Consider the following 18757-nt stretch of genomic DNA (forward strand, 5'->3'; position numbering starts at 1 on the left):
TTTTTATTATGGACAGTGATTTTTACAAGTCTACTTAAACTATAAATATCACACTCTGTGCAGCAATTAATGCAGAAAGTCTATTTCCTAGGTTGAAAATAAGAATGCATCAACTATTCTTTATTCACGCAAATCTATATATGATACTTGACTCCTTGACTCTATATTCATACAAAACAAACTAGTTTGTTTTACTTTCATTTCTGCATATTCCTAGAAGATTTTTCTGCTTTCCATTTTTATTGGTATTTTCCTGGAATAGATTCTCGTCATCTGGTAAATAGACTATTGCAACAACATCTTCACTTTGGCTTCCTATGTGCTATAATTAATTACCATTTTCAATGGAAATATATGGTTTTGTATAACAACAATTTTAGAACATTTTATACTGACAGACAAATTCTGAAAATTGTCCTTTGCCTAGTTTTCTTCTTTAGTTTTGACTTCTTACACTATTATGATATAATCAAATTCTATTAATATATTTTGATGTCCATAGTTTATTCTAATTTCTCTATTTTTCTCAGTGCTTCTCTCCATTTTACTTCTATCCAGTTGTATCATCGTGTTTCCTTATGCACTAGATTATAATTCTTTTTTTGTTTTCTTATTTTTTTTATGTCCTTTATAGTTTTAAGAAAAACTGATGATATATTTTGTAGAAAGTTCTTCAACTGGTATTTTGTATAAGATTTTTCTCTTTTAAAATTATATTATGAAAATGAATTTTTGGTGGAAGACCACAGAAGTTAAGTAATGTTTTCACTACAATATATTCAGTACAAACTGTCAACTTTTTTATTTTTATTGAATAAAACACTAGAATATAAAATCAGTATTATAGGTGTTTTCTTTGTGTTAGAATTCAATGCTTCCAAGAAATCTCAGAATTGAGGAGAAGAAATTCAGTGTATATATTTTATCTTCTTGTGTATATCTCGATATCTATAAATATTTTTGTATGTAAGCATATGTATCAGTATTATGTCAAACATGAGTTCATTCTATTTCCAACTTTAATCCATTACCAACTTTAACTCTCTCCCCTTTCATATCTTTAAACTCTTATTCTAGGAGTGAAAAATCTGGCTTCTACCATCTGCCATCTTTATACTTAATTGTTTAATTTCAGTCTACATGCATAACAGCATAGGAATTGCTAACCTATACCCAGGAGGGAGAAGTTCATTAACATTCTTAAGATAATTCCTCTTTTTTTTTTTAAGTCTTTTGTATTCCTCTCTTTTCCAGAGTTGTTTAGATCATCACCTCTTTCTATCCTCTTCAGAAAGGTTACTTCACATACTTAAAATTCACACATTAACTCACACACACACACACACACACACACACACGCACACACACATACATACACACACTTGGACACATAGTGTCTTTCATTTGGAATTCCCATGAATGCTATTTTTTAATGCATATATTTAGAACAGTTTAGTGTTACATAAACTTCATGGGAGTTACAAAGAATTTCCACCTGTCTTTTCCCTCACTCTGAAATAGCATTTCCCAGATTGTCAGTATTTAACACCAGAGTTGCACATTTGCTCTGATCAATGAACCTACATTGAAACATCCTAGTTATTTCAAGTACAAAGATTATTTTAGGGTTCATACACTGTTTGACAGATGTTGAAAAATTTATAACGACATACATTCACCATTATATCAAGCAGAATGTTTACATTGCCTTGAAAACTCTATGTAGAAGTTTTCTTCCTTTCTTTCTGTTCAACCTGGAAGGAACTGTTTTAACTGTCTCTACTGTTCCTTATTTTCATTTCCAGAATGTCGTAAAGTAGAATCAGTTATAATGGTATATTTTATTTTATTATTGGATAAAATATAATGGTATATTTTATTATTGGATTAATAACTTATTTATATTTGTTGCTGTTTCTTTCATATATTTTCATAGCAATATACTTCATTTTGGTAGTACTAAATGATCACTTATTGTTTGCATACAGATATTCATCTGTTCACTTTCTGAAAGACAATTTAGTTGTCAACAGTTTTGCAGAACGAATACAGTTACTATAAATTATTATGTTCATTTTTTTGTGGACCATAAGTTTTCAGCTTATTTGAGTAAACATCAGTGTTTTCAATTGATACATCCTCTTATTCATTTTGGTATTATTGAAGGAGGCACATCAAGTAGTGTTCAGGGGCTGTTTCTGGCTTTATGATCTCTAGTGACCCCTGGCAGTGCTCAGGAAACCATATGCAGTTCTAAGAATCAATCTGAAACAGGATGAATGAGATACAAATGCCTAACTTCTATCTCTTCAGTCAAATAGTCTGACAATTTTTCTTAAATATGCTAAAGTAATTTGCCCAGTGGTTATGTGATCTAGCGTACTTCTATGATTTTATTTATAAGTATTCAATTATCATGTACATATCAAGGTTTTATATATGCACACACATATAATATACATAGGTTCAACTGTGTCATAAATTGTTATTTGTTTATAACAGCATATATTTATCTATGCACCATTAAGGTAAAGGTAAAGATAAAGGCCCTCCCGTTGATCATCTATTTGCTCGAGCGGGCCCAGTAACGTCTCCATTGGAGACTTTGTTGTTACTGTGTTTGGCATATCGAATACGTCACGGGGAGCTTGCCAGGCTCTGCCCTGCGGGGGAGATACTCTCGGTAGCTTGCCGGGCTCTCTGAGAGGGGCGGAGGAATCGAACTCGGGTCGGCCATGTTGGCTGCATGCAAGGCAAACGCCCTACCGCTGTGCTATCGCGGGTGGTTCAGTGGTAGAATTCTCACCTGCAGCGCGGGAGGCCAGGGTTCGATTCCCGGCCCATGCAATGGGATATATGTACCATTACATATAAATAATGCATGTCTTCAATGTCTTAAAAATTTCTAGTTTTTTAATCATTTGATTTCCCCCACCCCCAGAACATAAGAAACACTAATATTTTATAGTTGTTATAGTGCTGGATCTTACAACAAGCCATAAAAACCACATCATAAATGGACAGCATCTTTTTCTTAGAAATGCTCCTCCAAGACTCATTTATCTTAAAATATTTTCCTTTAAATTTCTGAATAGTGTTGGAGTTATGTTCATGAGACAGCATTATTAAAAGTATTATAAACCAAATGAGAAAAAAATGTAAAGAAATTGCTGAATGGTATTCTATTTTATGGAATTTCTTTCTTTCTTTCTTTCTTTCTTTCTTTCTTTCTTTCTTTCTTTCCTTCCTTCCTTCCTTCCTTCCTTCCTTCTTTCTTTCATTTCTTTCTTTCTCTCTCTCTTTCTTTCCTTCCTTCTTTCTCTCTCGGTCTTTCTTTCTTTCTCTTTCTTTCCTTCTTTTTTCTCTCTTTTTCTTTCTCTCTCTCCCTCCCTCCCACCCTACCTTACTTCCTTTCTTCCTTTTTTGTCTCTTTCTTGCAGGGGAGGGCTAGGCTATACCAGTAATCAGAAGTTATTTCTGACTCTGTTCTCAAGAGTAACCCTCAGTAATTCTCGAGCGTCTATATGTCATGCCAGGGATGGAACCAGAGTGTCCACGTGCAAGGCAAGCATTTAAATTCCTGACCTATCGCACCTATAGCACTGCCCCATGCCATGAATTTTTAGTTACTCAGTGAAGATCTCTGCTGTGTCTTGTTTTAGATGACCAATAAATAAAATTTATATAAATTTATAGAAGTGCATTTATTCTGTCTGTCTACGGTGGACATGACTCTCCAAATCGATGAGCTAAATAACATGTGAATATGATTTTTCAATCTACATAAGAATATGAATAGATCTTGGGAACTACTATTTAGTAGATAGAATGCAACTTTGAGGGTTGGGGAATAGAGAGGGAGCAGCAACTAAGGTTTGGGTTTAGTTTTTACTTTCACCCACTCCCACAAACTGTGATATTTTATTTGGAAAAAAGTTGAACTAAAGAAAATTAAAATTTCTTCTTTGATCCATATGATTAGAATGACATTGAAAGATGAAATTTATTATAAACATCAGTTACATAAACTTTTTAAATATTCTATACAAGAGTGCTGTTTTCCTATTCTCATGTTTATTTGATTATCAATGAAAGAAGATTATTCATAACCTTTTTAAAAATGTAATTAAAATAATAATGGATTAGTCTCTACTCTTAGTTCTGAAAGTTTCTATCTCATGTATATTGAGTCTGTTATTTATTTATTTATTTATTTATTTTCCTTTTTCAGTCACACCCAGAGATGCTCAGAGGTTGCTCCTGGGTCTGCACTCAGGAATTACTCCTGCCAGAGCTTGGGTGACCATATGGGATGTTTGGGATTGAACTCAGGGCGGCTGCATGCAAAGTAAACACCCCACCCGCTGTGCTATCACTCCGCCCCAAGAGTCTGTTATTAGATTATGATATTTATATTTTTTGGAGAATTATCCCTCTATCATTATGTGATATGATACTTTTTAGTTGTCTCTCATACAGAACAGATATGTTTTAATTCAATGTATACATATAATTTTAATTTAATGTTAATCTCTCCATATAATGTTATTGTGACATCTATTTCTTTATTCCTTTACATTCTCTGAAATTTAACATTTATTGTAGGGCTCTGGAAGAAAACAATAATTGGGTCTGTGTACTCAATTTTAAGCCATGCTGACAGTCACTGTCTTTTATGCTTTTATATTTTTTACACTTAAAATATGTATTGAATTTATTTATTTAACCATATTTTGGGGCTGGAGTGATAGCACAGCAGTAGGGTGCTTGCCTTGCATGCAGCCAGCCTGGCAGAGCCGGGTTCGATTCCTCAGCCCCTCTAGGAGAGCCTGGCAAGCCACTGAGAGTATCTTGCCCGCACAGCAAAACCTGGCAAGAACACAGTAACAGCAAATCTCATGATGGAGACGTTACTGAGCCCGCTCGAGCAAAATTGATAAACAACGGGAGGACAATGACAGTGACAGTGACCATATTTTTAATATTTTATATTAATTCCATACATTATGTTTCTATTGCCATTCCTATTTTTATCTTTCTTTATTAATGAACATTTTGTGTAATTCTATATAAACTTAGGTTTCAGCATGCTGGTTTGTTTTCTTTTGAAAACAGTTTGCTGCTTAGCTCTCAGAGTACACATTAAGAGAAAATAAACACCTACATAAAATGATGTTATATCTTTTCATGCATCATATACATGCTGGTAAAAATTTTCACAGTTTCTCCCACCAGACCTTTTTGACATTTCTGTTATTTGTCATCACTTATCCACCTACTACAGTCATTCTGTGCAATGCCTAATCTGACATTTGGATCTCATGACTGCTAACTTTCACCTTTATATGAACAGGTTTGGCTTTATTACTCATGTAATTGAAAAATAATTTCCATATGATTATATTTGAGGCATCCCACTTTACAACCACATAAACATATAATTCAATTAGCAGTAAAAGGGAGAGACAAATGGGGCAAACCACTTAAGGTGGAAGTTTGGGAGACAGGAAAGCTGACTTGCAGTATTGGAGTCTGGGGGTCGAGAGATCTTTGCACGTGTCCTTTGCAGAGTTATGGGCCTCTTCTCCGGAGGAAAGGCCCTTGTGGTCCTTCCTGGAGAAGACTTCATCGTGCCCTGAAGACATCAGGTCCATTAATTGTTTAAATTTAAAACAAAAATTCTGAGGAAATATCAGAACAATCTGTTAATATTCATTAGGGTATCACACTACAGAGAGACCCCACCTAATAAATATTAATGGATTGTCAATATTTTTGAAAACTGTTTTTCTGTTTTTCCTTTCAAATAATTGCTTAGGTTTCTAACAAAATTCACTCTGTCATTTTCACCTCATCCATGGGATGCTGCTTCATCGCATCGAACCCATCCTTTCTTCAGCAAGTATCTGTTGCTTTGTTTTGTTTTAACTCTTGGAGCCACCCCCAGTGGTCCTCAGGGCATACTCCCAGCTGTGTTCTAAGAAATTACTCCTGGTGTGTGACAAAACTGAATCTGAATCAGCCATGTGCATGGCAAATGACTCACTCACTGCGCTATTGCTCTGGCCCTCGATTAGTGTCATTAAAATTTTAATGCACCTATTGCTTTGATTTGTCAGAATTCCTAGAATCCGAGGTAGAACACGATCTGACTAACTTATTTTAAATATTTTTATTTTAGATCAACACGTATAATGAAAAGAAATTTTACCTGTTTTTATATTTTAATTTTTTATTTTGTAAGTTACTTCAAAATATTTTATTAGACTTAATATTTAAACATTAAACCTTCTCACCAACAAATGTGGGATGTTTCCATCCCAAGCCCCAAGCCCTAGCCCAAAGCAAAAACCAATGAATATATTTTGTATTGTCCTTAATGAAGAACTGCTGAACATGCTTACAAAAATGTGCTCAAACAGTGTGAAGATTGTTCTATTTTGTCAGGAACCATTAGACATCCTATAGAATATCACTAACAGTAAGGATATCACTAATATTAACCGTTAAGACACTCTATAGGATATCACTATTGTTAAAATTTGGGTGATGAGAGCTCTGGTATATATGTCTGAATATATGTATATAGGCATATATATATATATATATATTTCCCTCTATGATTTGTTGCCTACTATCTGAACCCCATCAAATAAGGCGTGGTGATCATGGAAAATGGGTAGAAAGTATCTTATGATGTGTTATGTGGCTATTTTCATGGCTGCGTGGTCCAGGAGTATGTTCACTCATATGTGAAGCTTGGTCCAAGCGTGTTGAAAGCAGCCTGGTGGTGGTTGGGTTGTGGAGGTCGGCTGCTGGGGCTGGTTCTCTTGGGCTAGAAGGGCTCTCACCTTCCCCCCCTCTGGGGCACCCAGAATGAAAACAGCCTGGCATGGAGTCTGGTGGCATGGTTATGGGGACCTCGTTTCATGCTCCCTTCTGGGAGAAGCAGCCATGAGTTCTAAATTTTACCTGTTTTATCCTTTCTCTCACTCCTTTCCTTTCTTTATATAGATACAGGCCTGCAGGTGATAAAACTTTTTAACTTGCCTATAAGGAGTCTACTATACTTTTATAGTATACTATGCTACATTTTGTTGTTTGTTTATTGCTCAGGGTCTACTTCCAGAGTGTGTCACGGGTTGCTCCACTAGTGGTCTGGAACCACAGGTTCCAGGGATCTAATCCATGCCTCCTACATACAAAAAAAACAGGCTCAGCCTCTTGAATTATCTCTCTTGCCTCCAAAAATTTTATTTAATCAAAGTGAAACAGCAGTGTTTGCTTAAGATATAGAATATGATAAAGATGTCTTTACTCACACCTTTTATTTAATATGTTGTCAGATTCTAGCCAGTAAAAATAGAAATGAGTAATTTTATATATGTATTAAGGTTATTGTTTGGCGGTTCTAGCTGGGGAGCACAGCTACTTGTATAACCTAGACTGACGATTGGTTTGTCTCTATTCAGGGAAGGCCATCCTCTTCGAGCACGCAGCTTTGGGAGGGACACGCATGGAGCGGTGAGGAAGGAAGGGGACAGACACTTAACCAGCCAGATCAATGGGGTCACAGATGTCACAGCCAGATCGCCCCCATATCCACCTTTTATAAGCTAGTTCTCCCTCTCAGAGAACCTGGCAAACTCCCAAGAGTATCCTGCCCGCATAGCAGAGCCTGGCAAGTTCCCCATGGCATATTTGATATGCCAAAAACAATTACAATAACAGGTCTCATTCCCCTGACCCCGAAAGAGCCTCCAATGTGGCACCACTGGGAAGGACAAGTAAAGAGAGGCTTCTAAAATCTCAGAGCTAGAACAAATGGACATGTTACTTGCACCAACTTGAACAAATCGATGAATAACTGGATGACAGTGATACAGTAATTAAGGTATTGTGCCTATGTATTTTATATATTCAATATGAGTGAATAATTTATTTAAATAAAATAGAATTTAACATGTGTAAATCCATACCATAATACACGTTAATTTGTTTAATATATTATATATACAATGAATTTTACATAAATTATATATAATACACATTTATTTAAATTATCCATTTAGTAATAAACTGTCCCTTACTATAGATGAGATAATTATATAAAAGTTCCTAAGATAAATGGACCCAGAAAAATTTCAGTCCATAAGATATGTACACTACAAAAATTAAACCATGTTTTTATATACCAACATTTAATATATAGGCAGTGACTTTAAAATGCACCTTCTGCTCACCACTCACTTGATCACTTGATCACTTGACTTCCAGTTACTCAACGAGTTGCTTGAGTAGGCGCCAGTAATGTCTCCATTCGTCCCTGTCGGGTGCTAGTGTAGCCCATTGGCGTCTGTTCGTTTTAGGAACACAAAGAGCCTCAAACTGGTTGTTCAGGGTCCTGACGAAGAAGGCTGACCATCTGGTAGGTTTCTAGTCCAAATCTCATTACGTGTCCAGCCCACCTGATTTTTAATGTCTTTGGCAAACAAGACAGCGTCCCTGATTCTTAACCAACGATGGATTCTTTCTCACTTTGAGTGAAACGTGATACTCCAAGCATAGCTATTTCAATTCCTGTTTGAGAGACCCGAATAGCATTCTCATCCTGTTTTCATAGGGCCCAGGTGTCTGAGGCATATCTTTTTTTTAAATTTTTATTAGTGAAACACCATGAGGTACAGTTGTAGACTTAGAAATTTTTGTGCTTGGGTTTCAGTTATACAATTATCCAGTACCGTTCCTCCACAAGTGCCCATTCTACATCATTTACATTTTTTTTTAATTTTGTTAGTGAAACACCATGAGGTCTAGTTGTAGATATCTTAATGGAGGAAGAACAGTAAAATCGAAGAGATGTGCCCAGAGCCAAAGGTTCTTCGTCCTCTTAGCTATTTCTTCGACGCTCTTGAAGGCATTCTAAGCCACTCTCTTCCTCCTGCACAACTCAGGTGCCGGGTCATTCGTCATGTTGACTTCTCCACCTACGTACATATAACTGTTGCATTTGGAGATGGTCATTCTGTTGAGAGTGAATGGAACATCAAGAACAAGACTGTTTCTCATAAACATTGTCTTCGTGAGATTTAGCTGGAGTCCAACCTTTCCACACTTAAGGTCAAAGTCGGTCAGCATTCGTGCCGGTTGGCTAATGTTTGGTGTTATTAGAACGATGTCATCAGGAAAGTGGAGGTAGTGTAGTTGCCAGTCGTCTATCTTCACTCCCATTCCTTCCCACTCCAGTCATTGCATGACGTTCTCGAGAGTGGCACTGAAGAGTTTCAGTGAAATGGTATCACCCTGACAAACCCCTCTTTTGACATCGATGATCACTTCTTTGTAGAATGGTGAGATCCTGGTAGTGAATCTGTAATACAGCTCACAGAGGATCCTGATGTATTGAGTTTGAATGCACTGATTGGCTAGTGCTTCAATGACCGCTTCCATCTAAACAGAATCAAAGGCCTTTAATTTCACGCCTTCCATAAAAATTTACTTAAAATGCTCTCTAAATTTAATTAAAAATATCAAAACAATAAAATTTCTAGAAAATACATGGGATATTTTGTTTTAAAGGTAGTGAAAAGAGTTCTTAGCTGTTTTTAAAAGCATAATTTATAACGATGGATACATTTGACCTCAACAAAACTGAACTGCTATTTTGCAAAAAATCTGGGAAGAAGATGAAAAAGTACAGTGGCCAAAGAGAAGTATCAATAGGCAGATCCTGTGAATTGCATCCTGGAGGAAAGAGTTCCATTGCAGTGTCACAGTGTACCTCAGGAACTATAGAATGTGACCTTGGAACAAGAGCTCAGTATTAGTCACTGAGCAGTTCTGGGTCCGGCCCCCAAACAGTCAAACAAAAAACAAGTATCAGATCAGGAGTAAATATTGCCTAGATCGAGTGGGCCCAGTAACGTATCCATTTTCAGACTTGTTTTTACTGTGTTTGGCACATTGAATACGTCACAGGTAGCTTGCCAGGCCTTGCCGTGCAGAAGAGATACTCTTGGTAGTTTGCCGGGCCCTCCGAGAGGGGCAGAGGAATCGACCCAATTTGACCAGGCTGGCTGCAGGCAAGGCAAATGCCATACCACTGTGCTATCGCTCCAGCCCATTGCCTAGCCAAATCTGGCCAATAGTAATATACACAAGATGGAGGGAAATTTCAAAATGTGACAGTAGATTTTAACCTCTCCAACAGGAAATGGAAAATCATGTGAATATATTTTATACTGTGACATGTAATTTCATGCATTTAATATTGTAAAAAGATTAAACATTGGAGGAAGAGAATGTATTAGGTACATAAACCCTAAGGTTAAGGCAGGGGAATTGAAATAGATGTGGATCTATAGAATAATGGAACTGAGACAGTATTTTTTCTGTAGTGGTGGATATGAGAGATGGCATACATAATAAGGCTGTATTAAACATGCATGCACAATAAAGATAAATAAAACGAAACTCACATTTTATAGAGTTAATAAGAAAAGTGAGGTTATACCATTTCTTACAAAGAGGACATTTTATAAAATTGGCATTACTAAGATATGATCAAAGTATGTGAATTAGACTATGCTATTAAATAGGTAATTTTAGCAGTCCCTATTTGGTACTAAAAATGAACATAAGAAGTTTTCAAATCATTATTTCTATTGCATATAACATTTTTACCTGTTTGTATTCTTCATTGTGCATGGAAATATATCAATTACCAAATAAAAGTACAATGTGTTGGTGTTAACTTATTTACTCCTCTAATTTACTATTAGAAATTTTAACATTAGAATGTATGCATTAATTAATTCTTGCTTAATGTGTTTATTATTTATATTAATCAGGAAACTCATTATTATTGTGAAGAAGATTTTTAAATTTTGAAGTAAATGGAATTTTAATCCCATTTAAAATTCCATTATTATTGTGAATATATTTAAATTTTGAAGTAAATTGAATTTTAATTCCAAGACTTATAATATAAATCATGTACTTTTTTCTTTATCATGTATAAAATTAATGAATAGTTTGAAAACAACAATACTGTGATTTTTATTTTGAATAGTGGCAATCAACTTAAATTCACAATATCAGAACAAGAATGATGAGTAAAATATAAATATGCTAAATCCATTGCTAAGAAAGAGACAAAATTAAATTGAATTTACCATGTTGGGAATAGTTTTTTTTTTGTATTACAAAGGAAGAACTGACAATGATAAATTGTTTCACAAAAATAAACATGAACAAAAATGTATAAGATGAAGTATAATTTGTAATTAACTATCATTCAAATATACAAACACTTTCGTAATTATAGCACAACCAGAAATTTTCCCTAACTCAATTTGTAGAATGTTACTATTTGTGACATTTTATTTAGTTATTTTGAAATACAATGAGAAAAAATGCAAAGCTCCTTAAAAAAAACTGAAAAGTGCTCCTTAAACAGTATGGATGATTCTCAAAAAAGTAGAAATTGAGCTCCCATTTGACCCAGCAATACCACTCCTGGGAATATATCCCAGAGAGGCAAAAATGTATAGCTGAAGTGACATCTGAACTTGTTTGTTCATTGCAGCACTCTTTACAATAGCCAGAATCTGGAAATAACCTGAGTGCCCGAGAACAGATGACTGGTTAAAGAAACTTTGGTACATCTACACAATGGAGTACTATGCAGCTGTTAGAAAAGATGAAGTCATGAAATTTACATACAAGTAGTACTACATGGAAAGTATCATGCTAAGCGAAATGAGTCAGAAAGAGAGGGATAGACATAAAAAGATTGTAATCATCTGGGGGACATAAAGTTACAAGATAGGAGATTAATACCCAGGAATAGCCAAGATTGGTACCAGGAAGATTACTCCATGGCTTAGAGGCCAGACGGGCATTCTAGGGGAAAGGGCAGCTCAGATAGAGAAGGGATCACCAAAAAAGGGTGTTTGGAGGATCCTCCCAGGATGGGAGATGCAAGTTGAAAGTAGACTATGGACCAAACATGATTGACACTCAATGCCTCTTTTGCAGACCACAACACCCAAAAGGAGAGAGAGAACAAAGGAGAATGCCCTGCCACAGAGGCAGGGTAGGATGGGGAGGATGCGGGTGGGAGGGATACTGGGACCCGTGGTGGTGGAGAATGGGCACTGGTGGAGGGATAGGTACTTGATCATTGTATAATCGAAACCCAAGCACAAAAATTTGTAAATCTACAACTGTACCTCATGGTGTTTCACTAATAAAAATAAAAATAAAAATAAGTGCTCCTTGTCTAGTGAAACTAATTATAATTATTGATATTTTCCTTAATAAATGTTATAAAAGAAAAATCAATTTGTCAAGTAAAGGGATATCTTTACCTAATTATTGTTGTAGTGAATTCTCTGTTGATGTATTTATCTTTAATGTTGTAACTTGTTCATATGAGTTTCTAATTTTGCTAAAAGATGACATCACCAGATTGGAAGTAAATAACATGCCCATTCCACCGCTACTCAATTTAATGGAAATCTAAGGAGAGTCATGGCTAAATAAAGTGAAGCTTTCATAAAGTAAAGAGCAATACAAGCAAAAATTAATCTTCAGCATCAGTGATGACCCTGAAAATATTTTAATTCATATTTCTTTTATCACTATTGTTATATTTAAAAAAGGATTCTGGACAAGTCTATTTCATTTGGCTTAAGCAAAGATTGCCAATCATAGGAAAAGTTATTCTGGGAGAAACAACTAAATATATGCGACTCCAAACTATTTTTATTTCTTCTTTTCTTTTTTTGTCTCCTTTTCAACTCTTTCTTATAAAACCTCTAACTGAACAAGGAATTAGCATGTTGTTAGTATCAAGAAAAATACTGTACTGAATCTGTGACATTATTAACATTTTATAATCATCCAAACTGAAAAAGGTGACATTATAACTAACAAAATATGAAATAATTAATATATTTGTAATATGTGAAAAAGAAGAAAATGGAAAAAGATAGACATTGAAACACATATAAATAAAATCTGTGTATCTAAAGTACATGTACCACTTTTTTAAAAATCAATGAAATTGCTGCAGTATTGAATTATTTTCAGGTATTATTACAAAGCTAATTATACCATGAGCTAGCTCAGATGTGGAGGATATACGATTTTTTAAAAACAAGGAATGGAACAAACTATATTTGTTCAAGTTTTGTTTGTTTCTGTTTTGGGCCACACCTGGTCATCACTGCTGACCAAGGGTTCCCCCCTTGCTCTGTGCTCAGGGGTCACTCCTGGTGGGCTCCTGGGACTCTGTGGAGTGCTGGAGCTTAAACCTGGGTCAGTTGCATGCTAGAAATACTTTGAACAAAAGTTGTTTTATTGAAATTCAAAATTTCTTAAGCATGTAGTGAATTTGGTATTATGTGTAATTTGTCCATCATTCATATTTTAGTTCATATTATCCAAAGTGCATGCTGTAGATTAGGTAATTCAAATTCTTCTGGTTTACATCTATTTCAAATATCTGTAGTAAATTGACTATTACAAAAAATGGCTACAAAATATTTGAAATATATATACTTAAAATATCAATCAGTTTACACAGTTTTTCTCATCTAGGGAAAGAATTGTTTTCAATTCAGGTATAAAAATATAGCAGAGAGTTTTATTACATGAAAGTGTAAATCATTAAATTTTAGTAGGATGAAAGAAAAATGTTATTTTGGGGTTTAAATTAGCTTTTAAAAAATAGAAACTTATACCTTAAAGCTTTTATTTGGGGAATTTTTTTTAAGTCAGTCCACATCTGAGAATTTTTTAAACCAGTTCAAAACATCCATTATTTATTGTTGCTATTACTGGTGAACTTGTTCGGTAAACACATATATTCCATCCTCAAGTTTTTCTTGCCTATGCAGACATAAACTATAAAACATATGAGCTTTAAGGTTTCTACAGTCCATACATTAAAATAAACTTCAAAATAATTTTCTGTCACTGAATACCTAGTTTTATGCACATAAAAATTTACTATTTATTTTCTCTTGGCCATTTTTATTTATTAGCTCTTAACCTAAGAAAATAAGATGTTAAGGGAAATGATAAAAAAGAATTCATATTAGAACATTTAAATCATGAACATATTTGATATTATTTTCAATGAAATAAACAGATATAATGGAAGCTCTATAACCACTTGTGAATCAGGGCAATATTCAACATGGTAAACTCATACAATATTTAGGCTAGGAAATAATACTTTTGGATTAATTTAACACCTCCCAGGATAAAATGTGGAGGGCATATTTCTTGAAAAATAACACGTATCTCCATTTTGAAATGACAACTTGATGAAAAACATAAATTCTTGTGTCTTGTACATGCATATTTAAGTCTTTTTCCAAATATTTTATTCTGTTACTAATTTTATATTCAAATATAATGATTTTTTCCTCACTGTTTTAAGAAGTAGAAACAATTACTTAAGTTGTTTTTACCTGCAGAGAAAATACAATAAAGGACACCTGTAATGTCTCAACTGCATGAAACAGATACCATGCAGGGGGACCCCAAAAATAGAAACAAAACCCAGAAGCTGCTGAGGTATCAAGTTCATGTCGAAAAAAATCACAGAGAAAATGGAAGTGTAAGTTAGCCGTTTTTTTTTTTTGTACTGTTTCTATTTTATTCTTTCCATGTTTAAAATATTTCGAACAAAGTGTTTATTTTAGGCATAAAATTTGGGAACCCCTGCATGAAATGCTCTCCCTGCTTCCTTGTAGAAATGAATAAATTGACAGATGTAAGGCCAACATGAATAGAATGCAGTTCCTTTTTTTTTTTAACTAGTTATAGGTTCTCTCTATCTTCATTATTCTGGATGCTTCATAATCACTACTTCACCCGTTCAACTGATGTCTTTTTTTTCAAGTTTGATTTAACCGAGTTTAGATCTCTCAATTGTTAATGATCGTTCATTATTGCTTAGCAACTAATCTTACTCTTTCATTAAAGTGTTCACTCTTAGAAACTAATTTTATTTCGTAAATAATTGCCACGCCGTCAACGGTGTCGCCCGCGTAGCAACCAGCTAAGGTGGCCTGGGCCTGGCCCAGGTCCCGCGGGAAAGGGAGGTTCGCGACCTTCGGGTCTATGCCTCCGGCGCCCCCCTTTTTCTTATCCTGCTTTGTGTGCTTCTGTGGCACTTTGGTATGTGGCTCTTCTGCATCCCGGATGGAGTTTATAATGGTTGCCTGCCAATTTTACTTATAAGTTAGGTATTTAGAATTAATAAGTAGAAGCTTTGTAGTTATAGTTTGCTTTTAATCATTGTGAAATCTGTAGGAAACTAAGGAGATGTTAGGTTCGACAAAGGTCAGGAGTCATAGTGAAACCAAACAATAACAGGAGCCAGAAAAACCGCCAAATATTGTGGCTGAAACAATTAGATCCTTAGCATACAGTACAGCCCTCAATTTCAAGCAAGGGTGCCTAACATAAAAGAAAACAATAAGTTACCGTATGAGAGAATGAGGGACATTGTGAAACCTCTATCCCCCCATACAAAAACTGGTCTAAGTACATACATCCTGGAGTTTATTAACAGAAAAACAAAGTGTTGCAAACCAATATATGGGAAGGTCCGAGACCCTTCCTGGATTGTGATGTGTGGTTAAGACCCTGTCAGATGAAAACAAAAGTTGCTGAAGAAAAACAATGATAAAGAACTCTGTAGAAAGGGGAACCATGGTTAGACATTAAATCCTGTGTAATCACTGTAAAGAATTCATAGGTAAATGTTTTGTCCTAATTTGAAGCAGGAAGTGTATTAAGAAAGTGTTTTTGTCCCTCGATATTTTTTGGAATATGTCACCAATAAGTGACCACGATATGATGTAATGTCCGATTGTATTCTGGCCCTTTGTTCTATGATTTTGCCTTGACTGTATAAAAAAGGAACTCTGTGCTCAGTAAAATCGCAGCAGCACTCAACCTCACTTGTGTTGGTGTCTGTCTGTCATCGCCGAATCTCCTGCTTTCCTGTAAACCTTCTCCCACGTCCCTCAGCCTGGTGGTTCCCGACCGAGCCAGTCTGCGGCAAATAATTATAATTACAATTGCATGCCTCTGCACATGTATGCGTGGTTATTGTAGTCAGCTCATTGTCTGTCTGTCTGTCTTTGTGGAACACTCAAGTGTTAGAGCCTGGGCAAGCAAGATCATCAAGAGGGGTTAGAGTGGTATTCAGTGCAGCAATTTAAAAGGTTTAGGTGTTTTTGGAACTTGTTAGACCAGGTTTAAAAAAAGATTTCTTGTCAGAATGTTGAGCCTACAGAGAAAGCAAAGTTCTCAATCTAAATTTCTTATTGGAAGAACATTAATGGTTATTAACAGGTATACTTTGTACTTCAGAATCTGTACTATGTAGGAAGAGCTGCGGAACTAGAGCCTGAAACTAAAGTGAAATAAGAGTTTAGAGAATGCAAGGCTCTCTCTTACAAGCCTCAGTCAATTTTAATGATCACTGTCACTGTCCTCCCGTTGTTCATCGATTTGCTCAAGCAGGCCCAGTAACATCTCCATTGGAGACTTTGTTGTTACTGTGTTTGGCATATCGAATACATCACGGGGAGCTTGCCAGGCTCTGCCATGCGGGCGAGATACTCTCAGTAGCTTGCCGGGCTCGCCGAGAGGGGCAGAGGAATCGAACTCGGGTCGGCCATGTTGGCTGTGTGCAAGGCAAACGCCCTACCGCTGTGCTATCGCTCCAGCCCAAATGGAGATATATTCCAAATTAATGGATAAAGAAACTCAAAATTGTTACCAGTTCTTCCCTACTGATATATGTATTAAATATAATTATAATAAAAATCATCAAGTTATATGTAGTTACTGGTAAGCCAAGACTTTATTATATATAAATATAAAGTAAAAGAATTGGACTCAGAATAGTCAACACAATATTGAAAATGTTAAAGAAAGAAAACTGATGCTACCCATCTATAAGATCTAAAATAACGGGGCATTAGTCAAACTGAAATACTAGCAAAAGAATATACTAGTAGATCAACAAAATATAATATGGATTTCAGTAAGTAACCATTCCCAAAACATCTTAATTAATGAAGGAAATCACGATAAGCTGTATTTTACTATTATTAAAACTTCTGTGACTTGGGAGATAGCTCAAAGTTCTGATGCACATGTCAAATACTTTATATTATCTCTCTGACACTGCATGGCACCTGAAAATATATTCTATATTACATATTGTCAAGGAAATGAAAATTAAAGCAATATCACTACACACCTATCAAACTTGCCCAAGTAATAATGTTTGTGAAGCTACATGGACCATGTGGGCGAGATACTCTTGGTACCTTGCCGGGCTCTCTGAGAGGGGTGGAGGAATCGAACTCAGGTCAGCCATGTTGGATGCTTCAAGACAAACACCCTACCCGCTGTGCAGGTAGTTGACTATTCTGGGTCCAATTCTTTTTGGAAGAATGGAAGATCAGGCAATGTTATCCATCATCAACAGAAACACAAAATGGATCGGATTGGTAACTTTGAAGAAATTTTGGCAGATTCTAAAATATTAATATAACTTATCAAATAATTGGACTGAAGTGATAGGACAGCGGTTAGGGAATTTGCCTTGCACACAGCCAACATGGCTGAGCCGAGTTCGATTCCTCCGCCCCTCTAAGAGAGCCCGGCAACCTATCAAGAGTATCTCACCCACACGGCAAAGCCTGGCAAGCTCCTCGTGAGGTATTCTATATGCCAAACACAGTAACAAGTCTCACAATGTTACTGGGCCCACTAGAGCAAATCGATAAATGACGGGAGGACAGTGCTACAGTGCTATCAAACAATCAAAATGGTGATTTTTTGCTATTTCTCTGAAGGAGTGAAAATCATATACTTACAATAAATGTGATAGTTTATAATTATAGAGTCTTCTCAGACAAGATCAGACATGTTTAGGATAAGATTCAGGAGAGAAACTATATAACTGTCCAAACATGGGAGCAATAAAAATTTCCTCCATATATAAGTGGATAAATAGACTTTGATAAATCCTTACTCTGCAGCTTTTTTGAGGTAAATAAAAATACACAATAAAGTTATGAAAAGATATGGAGAAGTCTCAGGTGTGTATTATCATGTGAAAGAAGCTGACCTTTAAAGGCTGCATATTATAAAATTCCAATTATGTGTCATTCAGAAAAAGATCTATGAGGTCTTTAAATTATTTGTCTGGGATGTAGAACAGATATGCATATGTGAGTACCAAAGTTTCTCAGGGCTGTGAACTACTCTAGGTATTATAAAAATGATGAATACATGTCATATTTTGACCATACTCATAGAATATAAAATACACACTATGAACCTTGTAGAAAACTGTGGACTTTGGAGATCCCCCCCCTTTTTTGTAAGTGTTCTGTTTATTCTTGGTTATCTTCATCATTCCAATGTACCATTGTCTGAGTGGTTCTTGATAATGGGGAACCTATTTTTGGAGGGAGAGTAGTGGATGCATGACAAGTCTCTATCTCTCGATTTTTTTTCAAAATGGAGTGCGCTGAAAAAATTCAATCTTTTTTTTTTCAAAGAGAAAACAATCAAAAGATAAAAGAAAGTCCACAGTGTTGTTCTGGTAATGTACATTCACTATTGTGTGCCCTATAAAGGGATTAGAGTGAAAATGGAAAGTAAATAGAAATTTCTAGGTAGACCTCCTGTGAGAATCCATGGCACCGTT

This window comes from Sorex fumeus, unplaced genomic scaffold (assembly GCF_029834395.1).
Source record: "Sorex fumeus unplaced genomic scaffold, SorFum_2.1 ptg000013l, whole genome shotgun sequence".
Taxonomy (NCBI): Eukaryota; Metazoa; Chordata; class Mammalia; order Eulipotyphla; family Soricidae; genus Sorex; species Sorex fumeus.